Source organism: Amblyomma americanum, chromosome 2, assembly GCF_052857255.1.
Source record: "Amblyomma americanum isolate KBUSLIRL-KWMA chromosome 2, ASM5285725v1, whole genome shotgun sequence".
NCBI lineage: Eukaryota > Metazoa > Arthropoda > Arachnida > Ixodida > Ixodidae > Amblyomma > Amblyomma americanum.
The window spans coordinates 218,976,005-218,988,601 of record NC_135498.1 but is presented as its reverse complement, the minus strand read 5'-3'; the positions used below and the strand labels follow the sequence as shown (position 1 = coordinate 218,988,601).

General features: G+C 50.0%; 1 pseudogene; it reads right to left on the bottom strand.

Moving 5' to 3' along the window:
- The window catches only part of LOC144120373 (uncharacterized), a 79,808-nt pseudogene that overhangs the window by 62,391 nt on the left and 4,820 nt on the right, over positions 1-12,597 (bottom strand).

Genomic DNA, 12,597 nt, shown 5'->3' with positions numbered 1-12,597 from the left:
GAGAAACTGGCGCGAGCGTGGCAGAGATCACGTGACATCACAAGGCCACGTGATAATAAGGTCACGTGACATAACACGTAACGGACGGACGCGAGCAGGAGCAATTAAACGCTACCGCCTTAGTAAATATCCGCTTAGCAACTACTTAAATCCCTGCAAAGGTGAAGACAGGTCCTAGTAAAGCTTAGGGGTTGTTTTCAAACGCTGATGAGTCTACCTGGCCGTCTACCTCTATCTGTACGAAGGTAAAATCGGAGACTGAAAATTTAGCTCCTCCTCCACTAGTACTATTCCGCTCCGATTAATTTTCGTTGCGCCGCGATTTCAGCAGACAACAGCAGTCGTTTGCTAACATATATTACCAGCTACTCAGCAAGACGCCAAAGATTAAAAATATTTGCGGGTCGTTGTGCTGCAGCAGTAGTATAAAGCTTCGAATATTACGTGGCGCGCATTTTCTCCTCGTTGTTCTTATTTGTGAGTTTCAACTTGACCAGGCAAGAAGAACACATTGTTACTCTTTCTGCAACGGTATAAAGGCAGCTGATAGGCTTCTCAGCAGTCTTTTGTTTATTCAGAAACGTTTCTCCGTTCGGCGTTCTGCGGACGCAGTGCAAATTTGAAGCCCACTTCACCGCAATACAGGGCGAACTGTAGCAGACGACGCGCGAAGCCCCGCCTGCGGCTCTCACTGCTCCTGCGCAATAGTTTCTCCGACGCCCGCGAGCGGCGCCCCGCGGAGCGCCGGCAGCACGGAGCAGCATTCTAACTAAGAGTGGACGACCCTGTACCTTGTCGTCCTCGGGGATACGGTTGACCAGAAGAAACGACGTTAAGCGTTCTTCGTACGACGGCCAATCGCTCGTAGACTCGTCGAAGGGCTCGATGTGTCCCAGTCGACCCACGAGTTGCGTCACTGCTCCCGCCGCTGCCGAACCATCCGTTGCCATGTCGGCTTGCTGTAGAACTGGTCAGAATCCCGACCTCGTCGCCAAATGTCGCGTTTGTCGGGGACAGCAACCGAAGGCCAGGTGAGCGGAAAACCGCACGTGGTTTATTCCATCACAGCTTGTAGTGGAATGCCCCGGTGGCCGAACAGCGCGGCTTATCTTAGAGCCAGCTCTCGCGATCGTCGCGCCGCCGCTATCGCTCTAGCCGCAACGATTATACAACACTGGCATACACACATCAATAACATATGCTTAAAGGCCGAAACAAAACTGTGATTGATAAAAAGAAAACTGAAGCTTGCTTCCACAAAAGCAAAACTAACAGCCTATTTCGCGCCGGTACGACCGACACTGGAATATGCGAGCGTTATATGGGATCCGCATCAGAAAAACCAAATTGACAGAATCGAATAAGTTCAGAGAAGGGCGGCTAGGTTCATTTTGTCAAAATACAGATTTACAGATTCAGTGACTGACATGCTTCGTGAACTAAACTTGACTGAACTTTAAAAGCGAAGGAAGGTTGCCAGGCTAAAAATGTTTTATCTGTTATATAATAACCACTTCAACTTGAACACAAGCAACTACTTGAAACTGCGTTTCTCTTGAGCTGTGAGATCTTCTCACAAAGATCAGGTTACACCCATGACGGCCCGAATCAATTCTGTGGTGGCGTCAAAGGTATCGACGCCAGAGTGAAGAAATACGCGATGTTCCATGGGCGGCGGCGTGCCAAGAAATCCCCCGCTTATTCCAACCAACGATGTATATATTGCCGCCAGGTGTCCACGGGCGGCGCCTTGAGTACAAAGAAGTGAGTCGCGCGTGCTCTTTGCAGCTGGACACTGCTTGATTTTCTTGCGGCCTGTGCCTAGCCTCTTGATTCTGCAGCCCATTTGTGACATTTTGTGGAGGAGGTGCGGGGTGAATCGCTCTGGAATATGTCGCACATGCCTCCGAACACCGAGGACCCCAGACCTCTCCCTGTCGACACGCCAGTGCACCGGGTCAGCAGCAGAAATCTTGGACTGCCCCCTGAGCATGGGCTATTGGAGACAACCTCGCCGCCTGGCCGACTGCCTCCTGTGCTCAAGCCATTCGACTCTCCCTCGGCGCCTATTCCTCAACCGGTCATACAAGGCACCGCGTACTACACCCTCCAGAACCCACGGCTGCCAAACTCCTTTCACGGGACTCAACTGGAGGACGTGGAAGATTGGCTCCTCCAGTTTGAACGTGTCGCCGCGCTTAATCAATGGGATGACGCCGCCAAGCTGAGGAACGTTTTCTCCAGCCTGGAGGACGGTGCTCGTACGTGGTACGAAAACCGTGAGTACACTCTTCATGGCCTGAGTTCGGACGTCAACTGCGCGCCGCGTATGTAGCGCTGATCGTCGGGAGCGAGCTCAACGAGCATTGCAGTCCCGTATGCAAATGTCCAACGAAACTGTTACCATGTACGTCGAAGACATGACGCGGCTCTTCCGACGGGCTGACCCAGCTAAGTCAGAAGCCAAAAAGCTGCGCCACCTAATGCGTGGTGTTAAAGAAATGCTTTTCGGCGGCCTCGTGCGCAGTCCTCCAGCACTGTTGCCAAATTTCAAGCGGAGGCAGTCACGATGGAGCAAGTCCTCCGGCAGCGTTCCACCGCGTACGACCAGCCAGTCCTTGCTGCTTCTGTTACGGAGTCCCTCCCGGTTTTCAACAGCAATACCGACTGTCTCCGCGACATGATCCGTGCTGTTGTCCGTGAGGAGCTAGAGAAGATTTGTGGTACGTCACAGCCAGCGGCCAGCTCCCTTATGAGCGTTATCCGCGAAGAGGTCCAGCAAGCTATCAGACCTCCGTTACTACACGCCGAACCACAGCCTACCCAGACAGACTACTGCCGCCCGACATATGCTGAAGCTCTGTGACGCCCCACTCGAAATCCACCGGCATTTCCACCGCCCAACCAGGCAGACTACTGCCGCCCGACCTACTCTGACGCGCTGCGACCCCCTGCCCCGAATCCAGCGGCAGTTTTTCCCAACCATCACTTCGTCCTGCTACACTCTGTGCAACCAGGGCAGCAGCGCATCCCGAGTGATCGAGAATCCCTGCGCAGAGCGGACGTCTGGCGTGGACCTGACCGCCGGCGTTTGTGCTTCCACTGTGGGGAGCCCGGTCACCTATTCCGCCGGTGCCCATATCGAGAGCTTGGCCTGCAGGGTTTTCCCTCCGATGCGCCAAGGCCCCGGTTTGGCCATCGGCCCCGTGAGATTGAAGAGTACCTGACCCATCAAGCTCAGTGGTCCATGGCGCGTTGTCAGTCCCGATCACCATCACCTAGCCATCCATCGTTTTCACCGAATGTGCAGAATTCATCGCGAGCGACGGTGGACCGCTCGCCCAACCCTCGCCGGGAAAACTGAGGACAGCGACCTCCGGGGGCGTGGTCACTGGTGCTTGTGTTGTGTTGGGTTTAATGGCACATAAGCAGCTAAGGCTATCATGCGCCAGGCTCAAGGTATATGAACACTTTTCTGTAGGTGGGAGGAAACATGGTTGTGTAGAGGACTTAAATTGCTATTTCGTTCTGGTAGTAATAAGAGAAAGAAAAATTTTTATAAATGGCTAAAAATAAACGCTTTCAAGAAGGTCAGATAACCTCAGTAGCCATCCTTGGCTGGGCAAGGATCCCGAGGCTCCCAACCATTCAAATAACCACCTCAGCCCTCTTCTCATGGAATGAGAAAATGGCTGAAATGCATCTTATTTTAAAGCAAAGCTGTGGATCAAAGTTTACAGTTTCTGAAGAACATCTGCTTCTTTTAAAAAGCTAAAACGGAAGATATGTTAACAATGGCATTTTCGCCTAAAAGCAGCGCTGGGTGTAAAGGAATGTATTCATTATAAAACTTCGTAAAGTGCTTATTTCTTAGTTTTTCGAGTTTTGCACAAGAGAATAAAATATGGTTTATTGTTAGTTCGTCTCCACATCTTTCACAACGAGGTTTGTCTTGTTTCGTTAGTAAGAAATTATGTGTAATGTGTGTATGTCCAATGCGGAGACGACATAAAATTACTTCAATAAATCGTTCCTGGTGCCTACAGGTCTTCCATTCACCCAGGACAGGTTTTACAAAGTGCAGCTTGTTGTTAACCTCGTTGTCCCAAGAGGCCTGCCATTTTTCTCTCAATTTATTCTGGACTGACTTGATGCAGTCCTTATGCGGTATGTTTACTGGTTTTATTTTTGCGTTAAGGGCAAGTGCGGCGCTTGCATCAGCCCTCTCATTTCCGCTGATGCCCACGTGACTGGGAACCCAGCAAAACTTTATTGTATGTCCTTGTGAATCAGCTCGTATTACATTATGTATTATGTTTCCTATTAAGGGTTCAGTTGCATTTCTGGGGTTTATTGCTGTAATTACGCTGAGGGAGTCACTGTAGATAACACTGTTCTGTATGTTTTTCTTCAATATTTGTTCTACAGCTAGAGCAATGGCGTAGCATTCTGCTGTAAATATTGAAGCGCACTGAGGCAGCCTGACTACTTTTTCCCATTTCCCTTGCACTATCGCGCTGCCTACATAGAGTGCTGTCTTAGATCCATCTGTGTAGAAATCTGTGCAATTCTTGTATTTTTCACTTACTCCAAGAAACTCTTGCTGTATATATTCCAGTGGGGTATGTCTTTTTTTAATGTGTGTCAGTGCGAAATCGCATACACCAGGAAACAAGTACCAAGGTGGCAACCTATCGGGTCTCTGGGCAACATCAGGAAGTGCATCTAGTATGTTTATTTCTTGGCATATTTCTTCAAAGCGGAGGAGCAATGGTTTTACAGCTTGAGGTTTGTTGGTGAACAGTGTTCTGGATGGGCATTTTGTAACTACGGTGTAACAAAGATGTTTCGGTAGCGACCTTATTTTCAGTACGTATGCACAGGTAAGCATTGTTCTCCTGTTGGTGAGGGTCGGTTCATTTGCTTCTACGTGAAGGCTATTTATGGGTGATGTTTTGTAAGCACCAGTTGAAAGGCGCAACCCGAGGTTTTGTACTGGATCTAGCTTTTTAAGGTATGATAGCCTCGCAGACCCATACACTATGGATCCATAGTCTAACGAAGAGCGTACTAGAGAGCGATAGATGTGCAATAGGCACCTCCTATCGGATCCCCAACGCTTCCGTGAGAGTACTTTAAGTATATTCAGGGATTGGGTGGCTTTCTTTTTTAGGGTGTTTATATGTGGTAGAAACGTTAGCTTTTTGTCAAAAGTTAAGCCTAAAAATTTGGGTTCTTGTTTTACTGGAAGTGTGGTGTCGTTCAAGTGGAGGGTGGGATTAATCTGCAGTCCTCTCTGCAGCGAGAAAAGAACCGCCACAGTTTTCTGTGGAGAAAACCTAAATCCATTTCTGTCTGCCCAAAGTGCTAATTTGTTTATTGTGAGTTGTAGTTGTCTCTCACAAGTTGCCAGGCTAGAAGATGTGCATGCAATTTGAAGGTCATCAACGTAGACCGAGTACATAATGGACTGTGGAATTATACTGATTAAAGAATTCATTTTTACTATGAACAATGTAGTACTTAAAATGCATCCCTGAGGAACGCCGTTTTCCTGAGTAAAGTTATTTGAGAGGGTTGCGCCGAGACGAACTTGGAAAGAACGGTTGGATAAAAAGTCGCTCAAATATTTCAGCATCCTCCCGCGGATACCAAGCTCTGCCAGGTCACGAAGAATCCCGAACCTCCAGGTCGTGTCATATGCCTTCTCCATATCGAAAAAAACTGAAAGGCAGTGTTGTCTGTGTATAAAGGCCTCTCGGATTGTGTTTTCCAGGCGGATTAAATGGTCGACTGTGGAACATGTTTTTTTAAAACCACATTGGTGGACATCAAGAAGCTCTCGGGATTCTAGAATAAACATTAATCTAATATTTATAACACTCTCAAAAGATTTGGCAAGACAGCTTGTAAGGGTTATAGGCCTGTAACTGTTAGGGGAGGTTGGTGGCTTTCCTGGTTTTAGAAAAGGAACAATAATGGCTTTTTTCCAAGCAGCTGGTATTTTCCCTACTACCCATATTTTGTTAAAAAATTTTAACAGAACTTCTACAGATTGCTCAGATAGATGGGATAGCATTTCATAATGAATTTCGTCGGGGCCTGGTGCAGTTTGTTTACCTATAGACAGTACTCTCTGTATTTCTTGAAGTGTAATCAAATTATTGTAAGGCTCGTTTGTGCTGCCTGCCGTAGGGAGTCTGTTTTTCGGTTGTGTTTTTGTATTTTAAGAATGACTGTGTATAGTGGGAAGAACTAGAAACTATAAAAAAATGTTGCCCCAAAATGTCTGCTTGTTCTTTAATACTTGTCTGAATTCCAGGATCCGTCAGCAGAGGAAGGGTGAATGGGGAATAGCTGCCATTTACTTTTCTGACCTGCTCCCACAGTTTTTTTGATGTTACCGAGCTGTTTATGGACGACACATAATTTTGCCAAGACATTTTTTCCGCGTTCCGCCGTATATATCGGGCTTTAGCTTTTGCCTTTTTGAAAGCTATTAGATTTTCGTGAGTAGGATACCTACGAAATACACCCCAGGCCTTATTTTGTTGTTTTTTGGCTTCCCAACATTCTCGCGTCCACCATACCTTGTGGTTCTGGCGCACCACGCCTGTGGACAGGGGAATAGCTAGCCGTGCAGCATCGATGATACGCTTTGTAAGAATTTCATTGATTTCATCTATGCTAAGTGTTTCTGAGTAAATGTCCTCTAATCTGGCCTTTTCTCTAAACAACGCCCAATCAGCTAGATGTAGCTTCCATCGCCGTGGTTTGGTCGGGATGACTGCAGGTGAGGATGATAGGCTTATAAAAACTGGTAGGTGATCACTCCCAAACGGGTTGTCTAAAACGTCCCACTTAAAATCACTAAAAACAGAAGGTGAACAAAAAGACAGGTCTAAACTGCTCATTTTCCCAGACGTTGGGGAACAGTATGTGGCCTTTTTCGTATTTAAAAGACATACATTATTCGTCAGGATAAAATCTTCGATTATTTGACCTCTAGCGTCACAGCGTTCGCTTCCCCACAGGGAGGAGTGAGCATTAAAATCCCCAAGTAACAGATATGGCTCCGGAAGTTCTCTGATCAGTTGCTGTAGATCATGGAGTGTTAACATAAAATGTGGAGGAATGTATACGGAACAGATTGTTAGTGTTTTGTAGCTTACAATACTGACTGCAACCGCCTCAAGTTTTGTTTTGAGTTTAATTTCTTGAGCAGGGACACCGCTTTGAACGACTATCGCGACGCCTCCCGATAGCCGATTTGCCTGCTCTCGATCGCGTCTAAAAGTTTTATAATGTTTCAGGATATGTACATGTTGTGGACCAAGATTGGTCTCCTGAAGACATAAAGCTGTGGGTAACATTGACCCTAAAATATGTGTTATGTCGCTGTAATTCCGCATAAGTAATCTACAATTCCAATGGATTAAAAAAGCCATGTTTATGTTTTTGAGAGGAAATGAAAGGGGATTTACTTAAGTAGTGGGCCCGTTATTAGGGGCCTGTCTTTTTTCCGCTCAAGAGAGCTGTTCCGCCTCTGTAGTGGAGGCGGAGTGGCAGTTATATCCATCGCCTCACGCGAGGCGCTGGAGGACCGCGGGGAAGCCGCGGGTTTGTGGGTTTCAGTCCTCCCCCGGTAGGGGGAAGTCCTGCGGGATGCCGACGCATGGACCGGCGCTCCCTGCTTTGACACTGGCAGGGCAGCTTTCGCTGACCCTGCCTGGGGCGTGAATGGTCCTGCCATTGGCTCGATGGAAGTGGCCTCGGCAGCGACCGGGGTGCTGTGTGGTGCACCGCCCCTGCGCACCACATCAGCAAAGCTGGATTTTGCTGTGAAGGAGAACTGGTTGGTAACGGCAAATCGCCTTCTTGCTTCTCTAAATGAAATGTTTTCCTTGGTTTTTATCGTGATAATCTCTTTTTCCTTCTTCCAGGACGGACAGGCCCTGGAGTATGCAGCATGTTCTCCTTCGCAGTTAGCGCAGCGCAGGGCTGCGTCACATTCCTCAGAAACGTGATCCTTGGAAGCACATTTTGCGCACGTTTTGCGGCCGCGGCAGCTCTGTGAGCCGTGGCCAAACCTTTGACAGTTGAAGCATCTTCGTGGGTTTGGAATGTAGTGTCTGACATTTACTTTCAAGTATCCTACATCGATGGTTTCTGGTAATGTACTTGTATTGAATGTTAAAACCAAGTGTTTTGTCTCTATTTCTTTATTGTCTTTCCGGATATTGATTCTGTATACATCTGTGGCATTTTGGTCAGACAGGCCTTCCAGCAATTCTTTCTCGGTTAGGTGTATGAAGTCGTTTTCAGAGATGACACCACGAACTGAGTTTAGGGATCGGTGCGCTGTTATTGAAACTGGGATTTCTCCGATGGATGCAATGTTTGCGATTTTCGAGTTCTGGGTGTTGTCAAGGAGTTCTAACAATAAGTCTCCGCTGGCCATTTTAGACACCTTGTAGCCAGCGCCCAGGGTATCTGTTAGGCATTTAGATACAAGGAACGGAGAAATTATTCTTGCTTGTTTTTCATTACTTTCGCTGTGGATAACATAGAACTTGGTGAATGTCAATGTCGGTTTCTTTTTTGAAAAAAAGTCTGCTGCTTCGTTCCGCCCTCTCTTGAGAGAGCGATCGGGTTTTGAAAGTGGGGGAGCCATAAAAAATGAAGTTTTTCAGTCATGGTGCCAGCCACCAACCATGGAGTCCAACAAGGGGACGGGACAGGAACTTGAACGCAAGTCCTGCCCACGCCAGCTGTACACCTCAACTATAACCAAATCCGACACAACTCAGGGTGGTTGGCCACACAAGGTTAACCCTCGCCGCCTATGAAAAGTGAAAAAACTAAGAAGTGAGTAGGAGATAGGAGAGTTGTGAGAAAGGGATAGGAAAGGGAAAGACAGTGTGGAGGATAGGAAAAGGCGACTGCCGATTTCCCCCGGTCGGGTCAGGCCGGAGGTGCCGTCTGCAGGAAGCTGGGGCCAAAGTGGTGTGTTGCTTCCGCCAAGGGGCCTTAAGGGTCCAAACGCTCGGCATCGGCTCAACCACCAGGATCCCCTTTTCCCCGGACACGGCGATGCCACGCACGGCGAGGCGCGGGTGCTCGGGTCCGTGGTGATGCACAGTTCACCATCATCCCCTTGCGGAGATATCCCTGCGGATGCTCGGGAACCCGCGGTGTCGCCACTCACCGTCGCGACGCCTGCAAGCTGCAGGCGCCCCCCTGCGGGGAGCGTGGTCACTGGATATCGACGCTGTAAAGTCCCCCTGACGATGCAATCGACGCAGACATCCGATGATAGAGCTTTGACGACGTCGACGACATCAGCTGAACTAAAGGACCGCTTCTACCTCGACATACCCGTGCTTCTCGACGGTCACAGCATTAGCGCGTTGGTGGACACAGGAGCGGAGTTTTCAATTACCAGTGGCAAATTGGCAGCGCTTCTAAAGAAAGTTAAAAATCCTTGCTCTGGCGTGCAGACCCGGACGGCGGGGAGCCATATCATTACTCCGCTTGGACAGTGCACGGCTAGGGTCCAGATCAGCGACTCGACGTTCGTAGTTAGCTACCTGGTGCTCCGCGACTGTTCTCGTGACCTGATTTTGGGCATAGATTTTCTCCGTGAGAATGGTGCTGTTATTGACCTGAGGCACAGGACCGTTACGCTTTCGACAGCGGAAGCCGACGACACCTCCGACGTTCGGCAACGCAGCTCCGCCCTTCGTATTTCCACTGAAAGTGTCTTGATCCCGCCGTGCTTCAATGTTTTTGCAAGCGTCGAATGCGATGATGGGCTACGTGATGGACCTGCAGTCGCCGAGGGCAACCTTTCCTTGCTGCTGACACATGGCATTTGCGCGGCCCGAAGTGTCGTCCACTTCCGTGACGGTCGGTCGGAACTCCTGATTACTAATTTTACAAGCGAGCCTCGTCACCTTTTCCGAGCTACGGCCATCGCGTGGGCCGACCAATCGGCCGATGTTACTGAGTGCTTTGTGTCCGAGGCCATGGGCTGTCCGGACATGTCCCTGAATCGCATCGATATTAGCTCCGGACTCTCTGCGACTCAACAACGTGACCTCCGCGCCCTACTGCTCCAGTACAAAACCTGCTTCGCATCCTCCTCGAAAGTGCGGCAAACGACGATCACGAAACATCGGATCAACACTTCCGCTGACGTTCGCCCCATACGACAGCAGCCGTACCGCATTTCCCCGAAGGAACGCCACGCTATCCAAAGGCAGGTGAAGGAGATGCTTACAGACAGCATTATTCAGCCCTCTAAGAGCCCGTGGTCGTCGCCCGTCGTGCTTGTTAAGGAGAAGGATGGGACACTGCGCTTTTGCGTGGATTACCGTAAGCTGAACGCCATAACGAAAAAGGACGTCTACCCGCTGCCCCGCATCGACGACTCGCTCGACAGACTTCACTGCGCCAAGTATTTTTCGTCGATCGACCTAAATACCGGATATTGGCAGATTGAGGTTGATGAACGTGACCGCGAAAAAACGGCCTTCATCACACCTGACGGCCTATATGAATTTAAGGTGTTGCCCTTCGGCCTTTGCTTTGCTCTGCGCCAGCGACGTTTCAGCGCATGATGGATACTGTTCTGGCTGGCCTCAAATGGCAAACCTGTTTAGTTTACCTAGATGACGTGGTGGTGTTTTCAGAAACCTTCGACCAACACCTTGAATGCCTGCGGACCGTGTTGGATGCCCTGCGGTTGCCAATTTGACATTTAAACCCGAGAAATGCCACTTTGGCTACAAAGAGCTCAAGTATCTCGGCCATGTTGTGAGCGCCGATGGCATACGACCCGATCCCGAGAAAACTGCCGCCATAGCCAAGTTTCCCCGTCCTACTACAAAGAAAACGCTCAAGCGCTTCTTGGGTTTGTGCGCCTACTACCGTCGTTTTATCGCCGACTTCTCCAAGATCGCTGAACCCCTCACCCGTTTAACACGTGACGATACACCGTTCGTCTGGACTGCCAAGCAACAGGCTGCTTTCACAGAGCTGCGCCAACGGCTGCACACTACCCCTGTGCTGGCTCAGTTCGATGAGGAGGCTGCTACCGAGATACACACCGACGCTAGCAACATCGGGCTTGGTGCCATCCTCGTTCAACATCAAGAAGGCATGGAACGTGTGATCGCGTATGCGAGTCGCACACTCTCGCGCACCGAAATCAACAACTCCACCTCGGAAAAGGAGTGCCTCGCTGTCGTCTGGGCCACGATGAAATTTCGGCCTTATATCTATGGCCGTCATTTTAAAGTGGTCACGGACCACCATTCCTTGTGCCGGCTTACCAATCTCCGGGACCTATCAGGCCTCCTAGCACGCTGGAGCCTTCGCCTTCAAGAATTTGATTACACAATTGCCTATAAGTCCGGACTTAAACACGAAGACGCCGACACGCTCTCACGCGCACCTGTCGAGCAAGCTGATGACAGCGCAGAGGATGACAGTCGTTTCCTAGGTGTGATCAGCAGTTCGGACTTAGTGGCAAAGCAGCGTGCTGACGTTGACCTGCGGTCTGTCATGGATCACCTGGAGGGCCATGCTTCCAACGTACCTCGACACTTCCAGCCACTTGTCCTCTTTCTGCATTCGCAATGGCGTACTGTTCAAGAAAAACTCCAGCAACGGTGACCGGCCCTACCTCCTAGTCGTGCCATCAGACCTCCGCGACGACATGCTTTCGGCGTGTCACGATGAGCCCACCTCTGGCCATTTGGGATTTGCACGCACGCTCGCTCGAGTGCGTCAAGGCTATTATTGGCCTAAACTTGCAAAGACCATCCACCGCTACGTCAGAGGTTGCCGTGAGTGCCAGCGTCGTAATTCACCACCGCTCAAGCCCGCAGGTTTGCTCCAACCAATTGCGCCACCTCGCACACCTTTTGACCAAGTCGGCATTGATCTTCTGGGCCCATTCCCTGTGTCGTCTTCTGGCAATAAGTGGATTATAGTTGGGACTGATTGTTTGACGCGCTATGTGGAAACCCAGGCGGTGCCGCGCAGTACATCCTATGAAATCGCGCGCTTCTTCATACACCACATTGTTTTACGACACGGTGCCCCGCCCTCCGTCATCACCGATAGGGGCACCGCGTTTACAGCGCAGCTCATGCACGAGGTGTTCCAGCTGAGTCACACGAACCACCACAGGACTACTGCATACCACCCGCAGTCAAACGGGCTCACGGAGCGCCTCAACAAAACCTTAGCAGACATGCTCGCAATGTACGTCGACGTACAGCACCAGACTTGGGTCGATATCCTGCCATATGTGACGTTTGCCTACAACACGGCGATTCAGGAAACGACTCGATTTACGCCGTTTCGCCTCGTCTACGGCCGTGATGTCCAATCGATGCTCGACGCCATGCTTCCGTGCCCCCCTGACGACCAGGCGCTCACGCCAGACGCCGAGGAATTTACCCGGCACGCAGAGGAAGCCCGCCAACTGGCCCGTATGCACATCCGCCGGCAGCAGGCAACGGATGCAGAACGCTACGACCAACGACATCGGCAGGTCGAGTACCACCCCGACGACAAAGTGTGGGT